The sequence below is a fragment of the Centruroides vittatus genome, unplaced genomic scaffold, assembly GCF_030686945.1.
Source record: "Centruroides vittatus isolate TY-2023 unplaced genomic scaffold, ASM3068694v2 contig_1168, whole genome shotgun sequence".
In the NCBI taxonomy this organism is placed as follows: Eukaryota; Metazoa; Arthropoda; class Arachnida; order Scorpiones; family Buthidae; genus Centruroides; species Centruroides vittatus.
The window spans coordinates 3,928,482-3,946,892 of record NW_027120749.1 but is presented as its reverse complement, the minus strand read 5'-3'; the positions used below and the strand labels follow the sequence as shown (position 1 = coordinate 3,946,892).

Genomic DNA, 18,411 nt, shown 5'->3' with positions numbered 1-18,411 from the left:
TTTACTACTATATGTTTCTGGTGCGCACAAGTGCGGTTACCATCGATGCTCTCTGCTGTGACAGAAACTGACTTCAAAACAAACCTTGTTGTAAAAGGATTTTGGTTTTTATGTAAGGTATACATTATATACAATATACAGAAATTATCTTTTTCAATATTTAAAATTATATATATAAATTTAGAGTATAATTTATTTTATATTGATAAATATTTACTTATGAAAATGATCTGAATATGTATAATAAACAATGAGTTTATGATGGTGAGTCATTGAATTCTGGAAAAATCAATAAATATTTTATGATTCTGAACAATAAATGTGAAGTAGCAAATTGTCATAAAATCATACAAAGTAAAGCACTTTAATATCTGAAATAATTTATTTCAAATATACCTTAAAAAACATCATAAAATGATTAGGAATGTGCGAATATCAATTAAAATTACTATTTAAAAGAAATAATAATGCATTAACTTGAAAGTATAATAAATATTTCCTGTATACTTTTTCTTCTGGATATATCATATAAAGGAAATACTTTTACTTTTACAGCCGCATTGGCGACAATTTTGCATGAAATTTTTTGTTTTCATTTTATCGTGATCGTTCTAGAGAATTGTTCTATTGTTAATCAGACAAAACTATGTGGAATGTAAACAATCACAATAATTTGAAGAACCTTAAAATTTTTTTATTCTTTGGAAGTTTTTCTTTTGTGAAGATATGCTTGACGCTTCGAAAAGAAATGCAAAAAACATTAACATAGGTAAATTCTTGTAGGCACTGCTTGTAACAATAAAATGAAATTTTATCCTTAAAATTAAGCGATAAAAGTATAACAGCTGTACGGGAACGTCTTGTGAACTTTGACCTATCGATTTGAAATTTCGTCAGCTCTGCATTAATAACGAAAGAACCTTAAAAATTTAAAATTTAAAGCCTTAAAAAGCTTTAAAATTTGTACTTTTTAGGCCCAGTACTTTCTCTAGAAATGTCTGCAGTGCCGGATGAAGAATAAAGGAAAACGAACAAAATACAGCTGCAACACTTAGCTTATTTCAATACACATGTAACACTTAGCTTATAAAAATAAATACATTTCTAAACGTATTGTTTGTGCATTTTCGAGTGCTACAAACTTTATTGCGTACAATAATAGTTTGTTATAAACGTGTAGCGAATGTTCAAATTGCTTCCAAAAAGATAATTTTGTTTGCTAATGTTTATAATGACAAATAAACTAGACCAGGGATGGAGAACCTTTATGAGTCCGCGTGCCATATTGTAAACATACTTAGCTTTAAAGATGTTAATGAGTGCTAAAGTCTTAGACTTCGAATAATGATATTTAAAGAAATTAAACGAATACGCTTTAATTCGAATAAATGTAAAAAATCTGATTGAAAAAAGGATGATCAGGTGATAAACAGAAAGGATGATTGAAAAGAACAGAAATCATATGATACGTTACGTGCCAGATGATTTCTCTTACGTGCCACTTTGGGCACCCGTGCCATAGGTTCGCCATCCCTGAACTAGATTAATTCAGTATTCTTATACAATTGTTTACTTATTAATTATAACAGAAGTCACACCCATAAAACGAATTTGTGTTGTAGTCAGAAAAACAACAAACTTTGTAATTTCAGAAAAAGCATGTAATCTTCTCAAAACTGTAAAAATCGTCGATTTTACATAAATTTGGGTATTATTAAGGCTATAGAGATTTAAAGTGTTTAGTAATGACATAAATGGATATGTAAAAAATTTTTAATGATTATGACAAAAGAATATTCAAAATACTTCTTACTTTTTATTATCGGCAGAATCATTAATTCAGTTATTTTCCAGATGTATAAATAAATAAATTCCAGTACTGTTCATTCTACATAATAAAATTTATTGCTATTAAAGTAATAAATCGATAATAAAAGTATTTTATCGTGAAACTTTCCTATTCGTCAATTTATTCATAAGTAGAAAGTTTGTATTAATACTAACCAATTGCATTTAAGTGTTTTGCTGTGTTCTGTGTATATATACTTCAAGAAAAATGCTTACATTATGAGAATTCGCCAGTTTGTCTACTGTATACAATCGGTAAGTAGATAATTTCTCACCCACGATTTATCTTTTAAACGTTTTCATAAAAATTCTCTTTGATAATAACTTTATTACAGATTTTGAGAATAATTTATTTTTTGCAATGGCAATCTAAATGCTATTTTTTCACTATTTTCAATGCTACAGCAGTTTGTGTTTCCTCTTTCTCCTTCTTCTCCTCATACCTTTTCTCCTCTACACTGGTAGCTTTCTTTTACTTGTTTCTTCCTTCGCCCCGCTGCCTTTCAAGGTTTCAGGCTCACAGTTCTCTCTTTCTGGTTCGAGAGAAGAGATAATATTGCCAACAAATCGAAAATACTTTCAATAAGAACCACTACTAATCACTGTCAAAATGAAAGCAAAGTATTAGCAATTGAGTCTTGAGCTCTGACAACACCAACTAACAATTATCCTTCTATTGCTAACAAGGAGTGTTTCATTTTTATTGGGAAAACACATTCTGTACTTTCACTTTAGAAACGCCAGACGTTTGAGAGTTTCTCTGAAGAAAAATAATTACCATTTTAAGTAAACATCTATTTTTAAAATTATCATTAGGATGTAATTTTCAAATTGCAGACTTATACATTCGCCTGTCCGTCCGTCATTCGTTAATCTCGAGAACAGAGTTAGATACAAGAATATCGAAACCAAAAACAGAAATTTATTTTTAAATTAACGTTAAAATTAAACTATGATTAAAAACTGCAGCCGGATGTTGTGGTAATGTTTCAATAAGTAATTGCTCGTTTTCTCTTATGTTCTAGTGGAATAGAGATGACTTATTTCAATCTGAAAATTTTTAATTTAGCTTTAAAAGTTAATACTCAAATTTTATTTGAAAATATTTCTGAGTATTATTCTTATTTTTTGGGCAAGTAATAGACTAAAATATCTCTACGTTAATGTACCATACGTAATACGCAATCTCTGAAAACTCATCGTTCGATCTTAAAATTGCACACATTCCTGTTGAATTTTTGCAAGTGAACTTCAGATACTAGCTAGCACAATTAACCAGATTTCTATAAAGTAGACCGAACATTGAAATTCGGCTCGCATCGAGGAAATACGGCATGATAATATATCAGCGATCTTGCCAAAAAGGTTGCATCCTGAAAGAATTTTATGATAAACTGGCTCCTGGTTTGTCGTCAGACACGTGAAGAAAACCCAACAACTTCAGTCGATTAGTCGGCACGTCATAAGTCACCCCATTACCAGTGTTCAGTGGTTTTACCATTTGGTCATTGATGGGCTCGATTTTTAGCGAAAATACCTACATACATATTTCTGGTACATATTACCGTAATTCCACGTTTATGTGTACATGCGATTAGCAAGGTTGCGGCTAAAGATTCCATCTCTAAAACGTGAATGTCGACGTCGAGCGCCGACATTCACGTTTTAGAGATGAAAACTTCGGCCGCAACCTTGCTAATGATGTTTAAGTATATATGCTATCAATGCGCATACATTGTATTCGAATGCTACAATCATGCAAGACAGAAACACGACTTGTAAGTATTACGTCGGTGCATAATTATCAGGCGTTTTTTAAACAATATTTATTATGAAAAAATGAAACGTAAAAATTAAACAATAACATTTTTAAATGATTATTCCCGACGAACGATGGTTGAATGGTCCACATTGAAGTCTTCGGCCAGCATTCGAGTTGTCAAGCTTTCGTCCTCTTCCACGGTTGCCAAAAGTGCCTGGTCGTCGAAATCCGATGGTCGACCTCTTCCTGGCTTATCTTCCAGATTTGAAACGAACAAACCATTCCTTGCATCGACTTTCGCTGATTGTTCCTTCGCCGAAAAGTTCGTTGAGATCGCGAAATGACTATGCTGCTTTCCAACTTGTTTCGAAGATGGAAAGCAGCATTTAAAACAAGCATATTTAAAAAAAGTAAACAATACAGCAATTTTTATTAACAAATAATCGTCACCAGAGGGATATCTCGGCGTAATCTACATTAAACAGCGCTAATTCTCAGTGGATAAAAAGAGCCGAAATCCTGACAGGATAAGGACGACTTAAAGAAGATGTCGTAAGATTACCATACCAATTTTAAAGATTTTTTAACTTTATTGGTTTTTCTGTGTTTTTTAAAGGAACTTTTTAAAGAGTAGGCAGTTACGTAGCCTAAAAAGGAAGGTCCAGCTGTCTATAATTTTGTTCTGGAACATCAGAGTAAATGGTAATCGTCTAATAAATTTTGGAGCGACTTGTCTTTTATTTGTAAAAAATAATTCGTCAACAAAAACGCCTGATAATTATGCACCAACCTAATAGTTGCAGGCAGAGAAATGAAAGTAATTTTACAGAAAGTATACTTTAACTACCTCATGGATTGACCATTAAGCTGTCTTCCATTTTTGGTGATGAAATATCTCCCAGAATTCAAATATACGTACGTTTAAATGATTAATTGATTTACTGATTAACCTTCCAACACATTCAGCACTAAATAATTAAGTATTAATTTTGTCTGTTAATCTACATTATTTAATTATATTTAATTTGCACGCAACATAACTTACAAAACACAATAACTACAGTTAGATTATAGTGATGTGTAAAATGCCTCAAACTGCTCTAGAAACATAATCTAACACTATTATTATTCTCCTGCTTGTAGGAGGGAAGAATTTTTGAAGATGAAAACCTTTGGATATCTTTTCGTTTATGTTGTCTTCAATGTGATAATTGGTAAGTAATCAGTCACCCCGTTTAACGATACATGAAATATTTCATAAAACACACTTTATATAATATACATAAATTTTACAATTTAATAGAAATTTTAAACATTTTTTTCAGCCACTTTTTCGATGGTGGAAGCTCAATGGTGGAAGCAAAATACGCAGGAGGCGGAACGAATAATTGCTGCTCCTTAAGTGAAAAATGCGAAAATAACAAATGTGTATGCGAAATCCCTACGTTCTGTCGAAGTGATTTTTCACATGACTACGAAAAATAATGATCAGAAAACAATAATGGTAATATAAATGTACGGGGAACTACAAATTAAATATGTTTAAATACATAGTCCATGTTTGCTTTCTAAATAAGATTTGATTCAAAAATTCATAAGATAATAATTATGAATTAAAACACTTTTATAAATTTAAATTTTCATACAGAAAACTCGTTATAATTGATAAAATTTGAAATATTTCTATGTATTTCTCATCAAAACAAACGCATTTCGCTTATATTACTTAAGAAGAAAAATTCGATTAAAAAAAACCGAATTATATTATAAAAGAGAATTAAAGAAAATATTTTTAAATTTAATTATTTTCAAAAATAATCATGTTTGGGTGTTTAGTTTTGTATATAAAATCTAAGTATCTATTGTTTCGGATTCTATTTTTTCTCGAAACGCGAATGACAACTCATTAACCAATAGAAAATGCAGTTTTGTTATTTATTTAGGCTATATTTAACAAAAGATTTATAATCAAAGCACAAAGTAAAGATTCTCGTAAGTCACAAGCTGCTAATTAAGGCAGCCAATGATTTAATATGAAACAAATTTCTGGCGCAGCCAACAATAAAGTTTGGGTGAAGATATAACAAAAGAAAACATATTTTTTAAGTGATTCGTGCACACATAAGCGGTTTCTACTATTCATTTCATAAATACAGTACTCGAATTTTTTCTAGAGTTTTAATGTTTAGTGAATGAATAATTTTTATTTCTAATTATAAAAGTTTATATTTAAAGTTTAAAAATGTAAATCTTTGATCTACTCGCGCACCATATTTACATTTTCACAATTTGTTATTTATAAAAAATGGCGGTAGAACCGATATCTAAACGTGAATAATGTTATATAATTCATTCGTTTCCAAAAAAATAGCGCACCAACAAGGAGTTGTATGACATGACTCTCAAGAGTTATCTTCTAACAGGACAATGCTCGACCACAAACGACAAGGATGTAGCGGGACCACGGCCGTGCCGTAGATTTTCTCAGTGTGATGCAAGTCTTCGAAATGCCGCCCCTTAAATGTTTTTCTTTAAAATAACCTACGATTGTGATTTTAAAAAAACTGCACGAATTGTACCAATACTATTTTTATTTTGAAAATATAAATGACTTTAAAATAATGATATCAAGTATCAACTATAACAATCTACTGCAGTTTTACACTTATAACTTTAGCAAATTCGTTAATTAGGGACGTGTAATCTAGAGTGGTAGCCAATGTAGATTCAATAGAAATTAATGATAGATTTCTAAGTTTTGCTTGGCTTATTGAACTTCTTAAGTAGTGTTTTATTAATCTTAATTTGGAAAAACTTCTTTCCCCATTAGCTACAGAGACAGGGAGTGTTAATAAAATTCTGAGTAAATAAAAATAATGTAATAATTGTAATCTTCGCTATCGTTACTTTTTGCCCGAGCAACGCCGGGCTCATCTACTAGTAAATAGGTAACGAATATCGATCAAATCGACAGCTAGCAGCCGTTTTGACATATGCCTTTCCTTAACTTGTCATTGTATTGTCTCCACTTCAACGTACAATAGCTTTGCGGTCACGTCAAAAGCCTTTTGGCGAGCGCAGGCCAACAATACACCTGCAGCATAAACCGAAATCAAAGGGTACCGAAAGCACTTAGGCAGAGGCGTGCAATAAATCATAAATCGTATACATCAATATCGGAATAACATAAACCAATATAATATAGAAAAGCATTGCGTAAAAATTTTTAATTATTGAACGGTTCAAATATTTTGATTTCGCTGCTTATGCCGCCCCCTTATGGTGCCGCCTGATGCGGCCGCCTCTCTGCATCATAGCACGTTTCATGCTCTATGCTTTTCGCTTTCGTCTGTATGGTCGTAATAAACGAGATCGAGAAACAAAAAGCGTGAAAGCTGTGAAAACTTGACAGAAGACCTCAGTTCAATTGAAAAGGGGTTACAAATTTTAGAAAATATAGACTCCAACGAAGAGCGCATTTCTTCTACAAAACGAAAAATTTAAAAAAAAAAAAAAACAAAAAAAAAAAAAACAAACTATTAGCATGCTACGAGGAAATTTTGCGGGAGGAAAAAAAATCTATGAGCCGTCAGACGAATTTGTTACATTTTATGAAGCCTTCTACATCAAAATAACTTCGGTTTATGATTTTAATAATATAGTTTGTTATACATATGTATTATCTAAGATTCTATTAAACATTTTTTTCTAAATTATTGTTTTCTTTAGTCTCCGGCCCCAATTAAAAATAATTTGTATGTATTTATATACGAAATTATACCCCGACTTACGCGGTTATCGCTCGGTCCCACCTATCGCGTAAGTTCGGAGAATTACAGGTACTTCTCACTTTACGACCTATCTGCTTAACGACCACTCGCACTTACGACCAATCGAGTATCGACCTGCAATTCGGGGAATCCCCTTTCTCAGCTTGAGTGTCAGTCAGTGGCGATGGCGACATGCGCACTAAGCGAACTATAATAGTCTTTTTGTGAATACATTTGAAGTTTGTTGCATAATTTGTATGATTTTACAACGATCCTATATTCCCAGTGCAAGCTCCTCGCTTATCGACCAATTCGCTTAACGACATAGTCGTCGGAACGGAACTCGGTCGTAAAATGAGGAGTACCTGTACTGTATTTATGAAATGAATATTTTTTTTTTTTTTTTTTTTTTTTTTTTTCATTTGGTAATCATCACTTCCCCTTCCGGGGATCAGAATCACCCTTGTCCCGCTATTCGCACTACAAGGGAGACGTGTACTTTATTCAAACATCAATTAAACAAAAGCCTTAATACTAACAACAGAAATTAAGTAACCTTAATTACAAAGGTATCTTGCCTTTACAATTGCGACTTGTGTCGCTAAGGAGGCAGCTCGCTCCCTCCCTCACGTCAGTGCTTTCCGCGTGAAGGATCTGACCTCTTGGATCATCTCTTTACTTCGAATAATCATATATAAGTCCAAGTTCGTTAAGTTAAGGGTTTCATTTGCCAGCAGCTGTAGCTGTAGCCGTTCTCGTTCATACTTCGTGCATTCTTGAATTAGATGTTCTAGAGTCTGGTCTCCCTTTCCACACTCGCATGCTATCTCGTGTTGTTTACCAATTCGACGGAGGTACTCTTTGGTGTTGCAATGGTTAGTTAGTAGCTGCGTTATAGTGTGATCCATCGGAAGCCATTTTAGTTCTTTAATTCTCTCCTCTATATTTGGAAGCAGCCAGTATGTATGCCGCCCTTTTTCGCCATAGCTCCACTCCTCTTGCCATTCCATTATTGACTCCTGCCGTAGCTGTTTTTTGACATAAGATATAGGGATTTTGTTATAAGAGACTTCAGTTAACAAGGTAGCCTCTTTGGCTAAAGCATCTGCTTTCTCATTCCATTCTATTCCGATGTGTGCTTTTACCCATCTCAATTTGACTGTCAGACTATGTTCTTCTATGATGTTTTTAATTTCCATGGCCATAACACTGTTATCAGTAAATTGCTGCAGTGTATATATTGCAGCTTTGCTATCTGTATTAACTATTATAGTGCCAGAGGCGCTAATGGGTAGGACCCATTTGATACCTTGAAGTATAGCGAACAACTCCGCCTGGTACACAGAACACCTGTCATCTAATCGATACAGGTCCTGGTATATTTCCTAGGTATATGAAATGAATAGTAGAAACCGCTTATGTGTGCACGAATCACTTAAAAAATATGTTTTCTTTTGTTATATCTTCACCCAAACTTTATTGTTGGCTGCGCCAGAAATTTGTTTCATATTAAATCATTGGCTGCCTTAATTAGCAGCTTGTGACTTACGAGAATCTTTACTTTGTGCTTTGATTATAAATCTTTTGTTAAATATAGCCTAAATAAATAACAAAACTGCATTTTCTATTGGTTAATGAGTTGTCATTCGCGTTTCGAGAAAAAATAGAATCCGAAACAATAGATACTTAGATTTTATATACAAAACTAAACACCCAAACATGATTATTTTTGAAAATAATTAAATTTAAAAATATTTTCTTTAATTCTCTTTTATAATATAATTCGGTTTTTTTTAATCGAATTTTTCTTCTTAAGTAATATAAGCGAAATGCGTTTGTTTTGATGAGAAATACATAGAAATATTTCAAATTTTATCAATTATAACGAGTTTTCTGTATGAAAATTTAAATTTATAAAAGTGTTTTAATTCATAATTATTATCTTATGAATTTTTGAATCAAATCTTATTTAGAAAGCAAACATGGACTATGTATTTAAACATATTTAATTTGTAGTTCCCCGTACATTTATATTACCATTATTGTTTTCTGATCATTATTTTTCGTAGTCATGTGAAAAATCACTTCGACAGAACGTAGGGATTTCGCATACACATTTGTTATTTTCGCATTTTTCACTTAAGGAGCAGCAATTATTCGTTCCGCCTCCTGCGTATTTTGCTTCCACCATTGAGCTTCCACCATCGAAAAAGTGGCTGAAAAAAATGTTTAAAATTTCTATTAAATTGTAAAATTTATGTATATTATATAAAGTGTGTTTTATGAAATATTTCATGTATCGTTAAACGGGGTGACTGATTACTTACCAATTATCACATTGAAGACAACATAAACGAAAAGATATCCAAAGGTTTTCATCTTCAAAAATTCTTCCCTCCTACAAGCAGGAGAATAATAATAGTGTTAGATTATGTTTCTAGAGCAGTTTGAGGCATTTTACACATCACTATAATCTAACTGTAGTTATTGTGTTTTGTAAGTTATGTTGCGTGCAAATTAAATATAATTAAATAATGTAGATTAACAGACAAAATTAATACTTAATTATTTAGTGCTGAATGTGTTGGAAGGTTAATCAGTAAATCAATTAATCATTTAAACGTACGTATATTTGAATTCTGGGAGATATTTCATCACCAAAAATGGAAGACAGCTTAATGGTCAATCCATGAGGTAGTTAAAGTATACTTTCTGTAAAATTACTTTCATTTCTCTGCCTGCAACTATTAGGTTGGTGCATAATTATCAGGCGTTTTTGTTGACGAATTATTTTTTACAAATAAAAGACAAGTCGCTCCAAAATTTATTAGACGATTACCATTTACTCTGATGTTCCAGAACAAAATTATAGACAGCTGGACCTTCCTTTTTAGGCTACGTAACTGCCTACTCTTTAAAAAGTTCCTTTAAAAAACACAGAAAAACCAATAAAGTTAAAAAATCTTTAAAATTGGTATGGTAATCTTACGACATCTTCTTTAAGTCGTCCTTATCCTGTCAGGATTTCGGCTCTTTTTATCCACTGAGAATTAGCGCTGTTTAATGTAGATTACGCCGAGATATCCCTCTGGTGACGATTATTTGTTAATAAAAATTGCTGTATTGTTTACTTTTTTTAAATATGCTTGTTTTAAATGCTGCTTTCCATCTTCGAAACAAGTTGGAAAGCAGCATAGTCATTTCGCGATCTCAACGAACTTTTCGGCGAAGGAACAATCAGCGAAAGTCGATGCAAGGAATGGTTTGTTCGTTTCAAATCTGGAAGATAAGCCAGGAAGAGGTCGACCATCGGATTTCGACGACCAGGCACTTTTGGCAACCGTGGAAGAGGACGAAAGCTTGACAACTCGAATGCTGGCCGAAGACTTCAATGTGGACCATTCAACCATCGTTCGTCGGGAATAATCATTTAAAAATGTTATTGTTTAATTTTTACGTTTCATTTTTTCATAATAAATATTGTTTAAAAAACGCCTGATAATTATGCACCGACGTAATACTTACAAGTCGTGTTTCTGTCTTGCATGATTGTAGCATTCGAATACAATGTATGCGCATTGATAGCATATATACTTAAACATCATTAGCAAGGTTGCGGCCGAAGTTTTCATCTCTAAAACGTGAATGTCGGCGCTCGACGTCGACATTCACGTTTTAGAGATGGAATCTTTAGCCGCAACCTTGCTAATCGCATGTACACATAAACGTGGAATTACGGTAATATGTACCAGAAATATGTATGTAGGTATTTTCGCTAAAAATCGAGCCCATCAATGACCAAATGGTAAAACCACTGAACACTGGTAATGGGGTGACTTATGACGTGCCGACTGGTCGGCTGAAGTTGTTGGGTTTTCTTCACGTGTCTGACAACAAACCAGGAGCCAGTTTATCATAAAATTCTTCCAGGATGCAACCTTTTTGGCAAGATCGCTGATATATTGCCATGCCGTATTTCCTCGATGCGAGCTGAATTTCAATGTTCGGTCTACTTTATAGAAATCTGGTTAATTGTGCTAGCTAGTATCTGAAGTTCACTTGCAAAAATTCAACAGGAATGTGAGCAATTTTAAGATCGAACGATGAGTTTTCAGAGATTGCGTATTACGTATGGTACATTAACGTAGGAGATATTTTAGTCTATTACTTGCCCAGAAAATAAGAATAATACTCAGAAATATTTTCAAATAAAATTTGAGTATCAACTTTTAAAGCTAAATTAAAAATTTTCAGATTGAAATAAGTCATCTCTATTCCACTAGAACATAAGAGAAAACGAGCAATTACTTATTGAAACATTACCATAACATCCGGCTGCAGTTTTTAATCATAGTTTAATTTTAACGTTAATTTAAAAATAAATTTCTGTTTTTGGTTTCGATATTCTTGTATCTAACTCTGTTCTCGAGATTAACGAATGACGGACGGACAGGCGAATGTGTAAGTCTGCAATTTGAAAATTGCATCCTAATGATAATTTTAAAAATAGATGTTTACTTAAAATGGTAATTATTTTTCTTCAGAGAAACTCTCAAACGTCTGGCGTTTCTAAAGTGAAAGTACAGAATGTGTTTTCCCAATAAAAATGAAAAACTCCTTGTTAGCAACAGAAGGATAATTGTTAGTTGGTGTTGTCAGAGCTCAAGACTCAATTGCTAATACTTTGCTTTCATTTTGACAGTGATTAGTAGTGGTTCTTATTGAAAGTATTTTCGATTTGTTGGCAATATTATCTCTTCTCTCGAACCAGAAAGAGAGAACTGTGAGCCTGAAACCTTGAAAGGCAGCGGGGCGAAGGAAGAAACAAGTAAAAGAAAGCTACCAGTGTAGAGGAGAAAAGGTATGAGGAGAAGAAGGAGAAAGAGGAAACACAAACTGCTGTAGCATTGAAAATAGTGAAAAAATAGCATTTAGATTGCCATTGCAAAAAATAAATTATTCTCAAAATCTGTAATAAAGTTATTATCAAAGAGAATTTTTATGAAAACGTTTAAAAGATAAATCGTGGGTGAGAAATTATCTACTTACCGATTGTATACAGTAGACAAACTGGCGAATTCTCATAATGTAAGCATTTTTCTTGAAGTATATATACACAGAACACAGCAAAACACTTAAATGCAATTGGTTAGTATCAATACAAACTTTCTACTTATGAATAAATTGACGAATAGGAAAGTTTCACGATAAAATACTTTTATTATCGATTTATTACTTTAATAGCAATAAATTTTATTATGTAGAATGAACAGTACTGGAATTTATTTATTTATACATCTGGAAAATAACTGAATTAATGATTCTGCCGATAATAAAAAGTAAGAAGTATTTTGAATATTCTTTTGTCATAATCATTAAAAATTTTTTACATATCCATTTATGTCATTACTAAACACTTTAAATCTCTATAGCCTTAATAATACCCAAATTTATGTAAAATCGACGATTTTTACAGTTTTGAGAAGATTACATGCTTTTTCTGAAATTACAAAGTTTGTTGTTTTTCTGACTACAACACAAATTCGTTTTATGGGTGTGACTTCTGTTATAATTAATAAGTAAACAATTGTATAAGAATACTGAATTAATCTAGTTCAGGGATGGCGAACCTATGGCACGGGTGCCCAAAGTGGCACGTAAGAGAAATCATCTGGCACGTAACGTATCATATGATTTCTGTTCTTTTCAATCATCCTTTCTGTTTATCACCTGATCATCCTTTTTTCAATCAGATTTTTTACATTTATTCGAATTAAAGCGTATTCGTTTAATTTCTTTAAATATCATTATTCGAAGTCTAAGACTTTAGCACTCATTAACATCTTTAAAGCTAAGTATGTTTACAATATGGCACGCGGACTCATAAAGGTTCTCCATCCCTGGTCTAGTTTATTTGTCATTATAAACATTAGCAAACAAAATTATCTTTTTGGAAGCAATTTGAACATTCGCTACACGTTTATAACAAACTATTATTGTACGCAATAAAGTTTGTAGCACTCGAAAATGCACAAGCAATACGTTTAGAAATGTATTTATTTTTATAAGCTAAGTGTTATATGTGTATTGAAATAAGCTAAGTGTTGCAGCTGTATTTTGTTCATTTTCCTTTATTCTTCATCCGGCAGATATTTCTGGAGAAAGTACTTGGCCTAAAAAGCACAAATTTTAAACTTAAGCTTCTTTCGTTATTAATGCAGAGCTGACGAAATTTCAAATCGATAGGTCAAAGTTCACAAGACGTTCCCGTACAGCTATTATACTTTTATCGCTTAATTTTAAGGATAAAATTTCATTTTATTGTTACAAGCAGTGCCTACAAGAATTTACCTATGTTAATGTTTTTTGCATTTCTCTTCGAAGCGTCAAGCTTATCTTCACAAAAGAAAAACTTCCAAAGAATAGAAAAATTTTAAGGTTCTTCAAATTATTGTGATTTTTTACATTCCACGTAGTTTTGTCTGATTAACAATGAAACAATTCTCTAGGACGATCACGATAAAATGAAAACAAAAAATTTCATGCAAAATTGTTGCCAATGCGACTGTAAAAGTATTTCCTTTATATGATATATCCAGAAGAAAAAGTATACAGGAAATATTTATTATATTTTCAAATTAATGCATTATTATTTCTTTTAAATAGTAATTTTAATTGATATGCGCACATTCCTAATCATTTTATGATGTTTTTTAAGGTATATTTGAAATAAATTATTTCAGATATTAAAGTGCTTTACTTTGTATGATTTTATGACAATTTGCTACTTCACATTTATTGTTCAGAATCATAAAATATTTATTGATTTTTCCAGAATTCAATGACTCACCATCATAAACTCATTGTTTATTATACATATTCAGATCATTTTCATAAGTAAATATTTATCAATATAAAATAAATTATACTCTAAATTTATATATATAATTTTAAATATTGAAAAAGATAATTTCTGTATATTGTATATAATGTATACCTTACATAAAAACCAAAATCCTTTTACAACAAGGTTTGTTTTGAAGTCAGTTTCTGTCACAGCAGAGAGCATCGATGGTAACCGCACTTGTGCGCACCAGAAACATATAGTAGTAAAAATAATAATAATAATAATAATAACTCTCCCGTGGTCACTACCTGGTCGTGGTGGGAGAGCCCAGTAATTTTACTGATCCATAGGGCAATGCAGGCTGGAGCATAAGCTCCTGGTAGGGACACCCATGCCAGTAAGGTCTATGGGGAGAAATGAAGCTAAGAGTGACCACGCCCACATTCTGTGGAGATATTCATCATGGTAATAACTAGATCAAAGTGTGATACCGGCTCGGACGTCGCCCGGGTTAACAAGGTCCGCGTTCGTGGGTTAGGCAGAGGCTCACGTTCGAAAAATAGGTCACAGTCTCCCTTGGTTACCGGTGGCGAAAGCAGCACCGGCCCAAGCATGGCTACTGCAATGCCCTCAACAGATGTGAGGAACCAACCCAGCCTTGGTGTTTCTGTGGCAATGCATCCACAGACCACAAAGGCTGGAAAACCACGCCAACGGATGAAATGGACAGTAGAAATGAACGAGTTTATCATCCGTAATTATTACACCATCACAAAACTCGAAACAAACATGACAGCATACAGACAACAACTACACCATAGATTCACGCAACAATATCCTCATCTCACTGTCACCGAACAAAGGGTTGTTGATCAAAAAAGAACAATTATACACAACAACCTTATTCCACAAACAACACTTGAACTTATCAAACAACAGGTTGCTGATCAAATACATCAACAGACAGAAACATCTAACATTAATGAAGATCATGTAACCTGTCAGGATAATCCAGCAACAAGCATTGATAATAACACACATACAACAATTACCACTAATGATACTACAGACACTTCCTCATCCATCACTGATAACATAGACTTGGATTTAGTTAATACGCTCTCACTTATATTTCAGGAAACACTCACTAAATATACAGGTACAGATCCCACACAACGACCACGAATACCAAAAATCAACACGTCAAAGAAAGTAGGAAAAACACTAAATTATGTAAACACTCACTTACTACCACACTACATTCATTCAATTTCTACACTCGCAGACATTCATACATTAGTTTATGCTGGGGCAGTCACAGTAGTGACACACCATGGACTGAAAGTACAATCACAGACAAATACACAGAAAACACAATTCTATCACAAGCCTGCCTGGCAGAGAAGAATAGAAACACAAATAAATGACATTAGACAGCAATTAGGCAGGCTAACACAATACACTAAAAACAACATAACACCCAAATTAAGGAAACAGCTCAAAAACATTTTCAAGAAAATAAAAACACACACAAAACATGAACATCACAACACACGCATTACAGAATACATTGATACACTAAAACAAAAACTTGCTGCCAAAGCACGTAGACTCAAACGATACAAAACATGTACACTACGAAAACAACAAAATAAATTATTTACAAACAATGAAAAACTCTTTTACAGACAAATTAATAACAAAGCAAACACTGATACACAGCACAGTGGCACACCAACAGAAGAAGAACTCACAACATATTGGTCTTCTCTTTGGTCCAGTGCTGTCACGCACAATGCTGAAGCAGGATGGATCGAGGAGGAGAACAAAAACTTACACAACATACCAACTATGCCCTGTGTTGAAATAAACATACATGATTTCCAATACACTGTTAACAGAACACACAACTGGAAGACACCTGGTGTAGACAACATTCACAATTTCTGGTACAAAAAGTTCACATCACTGCACCAGGAACTAGCTAAACATCTAACACACATCATCATCAATCCACAAGACATGCCAAATTTTCTTACTCAGGGCATCACCTACATGAAACCTAAAAACAACAATACCACAGACCCCACACAATACAGACCAATTACATGTCTTCCAACACTCTACAAATTATTGACATCCTGTATTGCAAACAAAATATACAAACATGTTGAAGAACACGACATTCTAACAGAACAACAAAAAGGTTGTCGTAGAAACCACAGGGGATGCAAAGAACAGTTACTCATAGATTCAGTCATTCTACGGCAAGCACACAGACAACACAGAAACATACACATGGCATATATAGACTACAGAAAAGCATTCGACAGTGTTCCACACAGTTGGCTGCTACATATCCTACACATGTACAAAATACATCCATCACTCATTGCATTCTTTCAAAACACTATGCAGCACTGGAGAACAACACTACATCTCAGGGTTAGTAACACTTCCATACAAACAAACCAAATTTTTATTAGGCGAGGAATTTTTCAAGGAGATTCCTTGAGTCCTCTCTGGTTCTGCTTAGCCCTGAACCCATTATCCAACATGTTAAACAACACGCAATATGGTTACAATATTAGACACAAAAAAACAACACAGTTTACACTGTCACATCTCATGTACATGGATGACATAAAACTTTATGCATCCACACAAAAACAACTTCATCAACTCCTACAAATCACACATTCATACACCAAGGACATACAAATGGAATTTGGCCTAGATAAATGCAAAACAGTTCACATAGAAAAAGGAATCCTGAAGAAAGAAGATTTTGCGCTTGGAAATGGAGACATTATTGAATCCATGGAAGAGGGCGAGTTCTACAAGTATTTAGGATTCCAACAGGCCAAACTAACAGAACATACACAAATAAAGCAAAGATTAATTAAAGAATACCAAAGTAGGTTAAATGCTATTCTCAGAACACAATTAAATGCAAAACACACAGTTAAAGCAATAAACACATATGTCATCCAGTACTCACATATTCTTTTGGAGTTATACATTGGACTCACACAGATCTTGAGCAACTCCAAAGGAAAACAAGAACAACACTTACTAAGCATAAACAACATCATCCTAAATCCGCCACAGAAAGATTAACCCTTCCACGTAAAGATGGCGGACGTGGCCTGATTGACATAGTTAACCTTCACTACAAACAAATACAGTCACTGCGAGAGTTTTTCTACAAAAAACAAGAAACATCACAATTACATAAAGCAGTAACTCTAGCAGACTCGAATAACACACCATTAAACTTACACTCACATCATATGGACACAACACAACATATAAAAAGCATAGACACCATTAAGCAATCGTGGGCTCGAAAGGCACTCCATGGCAGGCATCCTTACGATCTGGCCCAGGATTTTGTTGACAAAACTGCGTCAAACAGCTGGTTAGCTCGGGGATGCCTCTTTGGGGAGACGGAAGGATTCATGATTGCCATACAGGATCAGGTCATAAATACTAAAAACTACAGAAAACACATACTCAAAGATGCAACACTCACAAATGACACATGCAGAAAATGTCACATCATGCCAGAAACTATACAACACATCACCTCTGGTTGCAAGCTCTTGGCACAAACAGATTATTTACACAGACATAATCAAGTAGCAAATATAATACACCAAGAGCTTGCAAGGAAACACAAATTAGTAGACATCCACGAACCATATTACAAATACATTCCACAGACAGTATTGGAAAACAACACGCACAAAATGTACTACGACAGAGCCATAATCACAGATAAAACAATTTACCACAACAGACCAGACATCACACTCATTGACAAACACAATAAAATCACATACATTATAGACATATCCATTCCAAACACTCACAATATACAAAACGCATGCACTGAAAAAATTAGCAAGTACACAGAACTCGCCCAGGAAATAAGGCATCTGTGGAGGATGGATAGGGTGCTTATTGTACCTGTTGTTCTCTCCTCTACAGGTGTCATACCACACACACTACACAAAAGCCTGGGCACATTAGAATTGAATAGAAACACATATATCACTCTACAGAAGGCCACTATATTGAATACATGTCATATTGTGAGAAAATTCCTGAATACAGACACACACACTGATACACTTCTTTAATTTCTGTTTTGGTTACTATGCCTTGACTTTGGTCCGGCA

At 33.4% G+C, this 18,411-nt stretch overlaps 2 long non-coding RNA genes across 4 annotated transcripts; one reads left to right on the top strand and one right to left on the bottom strand.

Annotated features, from left to right (window-relative positions):
* Positions 1 to 2,024: 2,024 nt before the first annotated feature.
* LOC136981334 (uncharacterized) lies at positions 2,025 to 5,163 on the top strand. Its single transcript, XR_010881687.1, has 3 exons — positions 2,025 to 2,103; positions 4,754 to 4,824; positions 4,936 to 5,163. It is a non-coding gene; the product is annotated as an uncharacterized lncRNA (long non-coding RNA).
* Positions 5,164 to 9,368: 4,205 nt separating this feature from the next.
* LOC136981324 (uncharacterized) lies at positions 9,369 to 14,398 on the bottom strand. 3 transcript variants are annotated; one of them, XR_010881685.1, is made up of 3 exons: positions 14,378 to 14,398; positions 9,708 to 9,778; positions 9,369 to 9,596 (listed from the first exon to the last, which is right to left on the bottom strand). It is a non-coding gene; the product is annotated as an uncharacterized lncRNA (long non-coding RNA). The 3 variants fall into 3 exon arrangements; XR_010881680.1 differs by lacking the exon at positions 14,378 to 14,398 and adding an exon at positions 12,430 to 12,508; XR_010881686.1 differs by lacking the exon at positions 14,378 to 14,398 and adding an exon at positions 10,007 to 10,028.
* Positions 14,399 to 18,411: the final 4,013 nt, after the last annotated feature.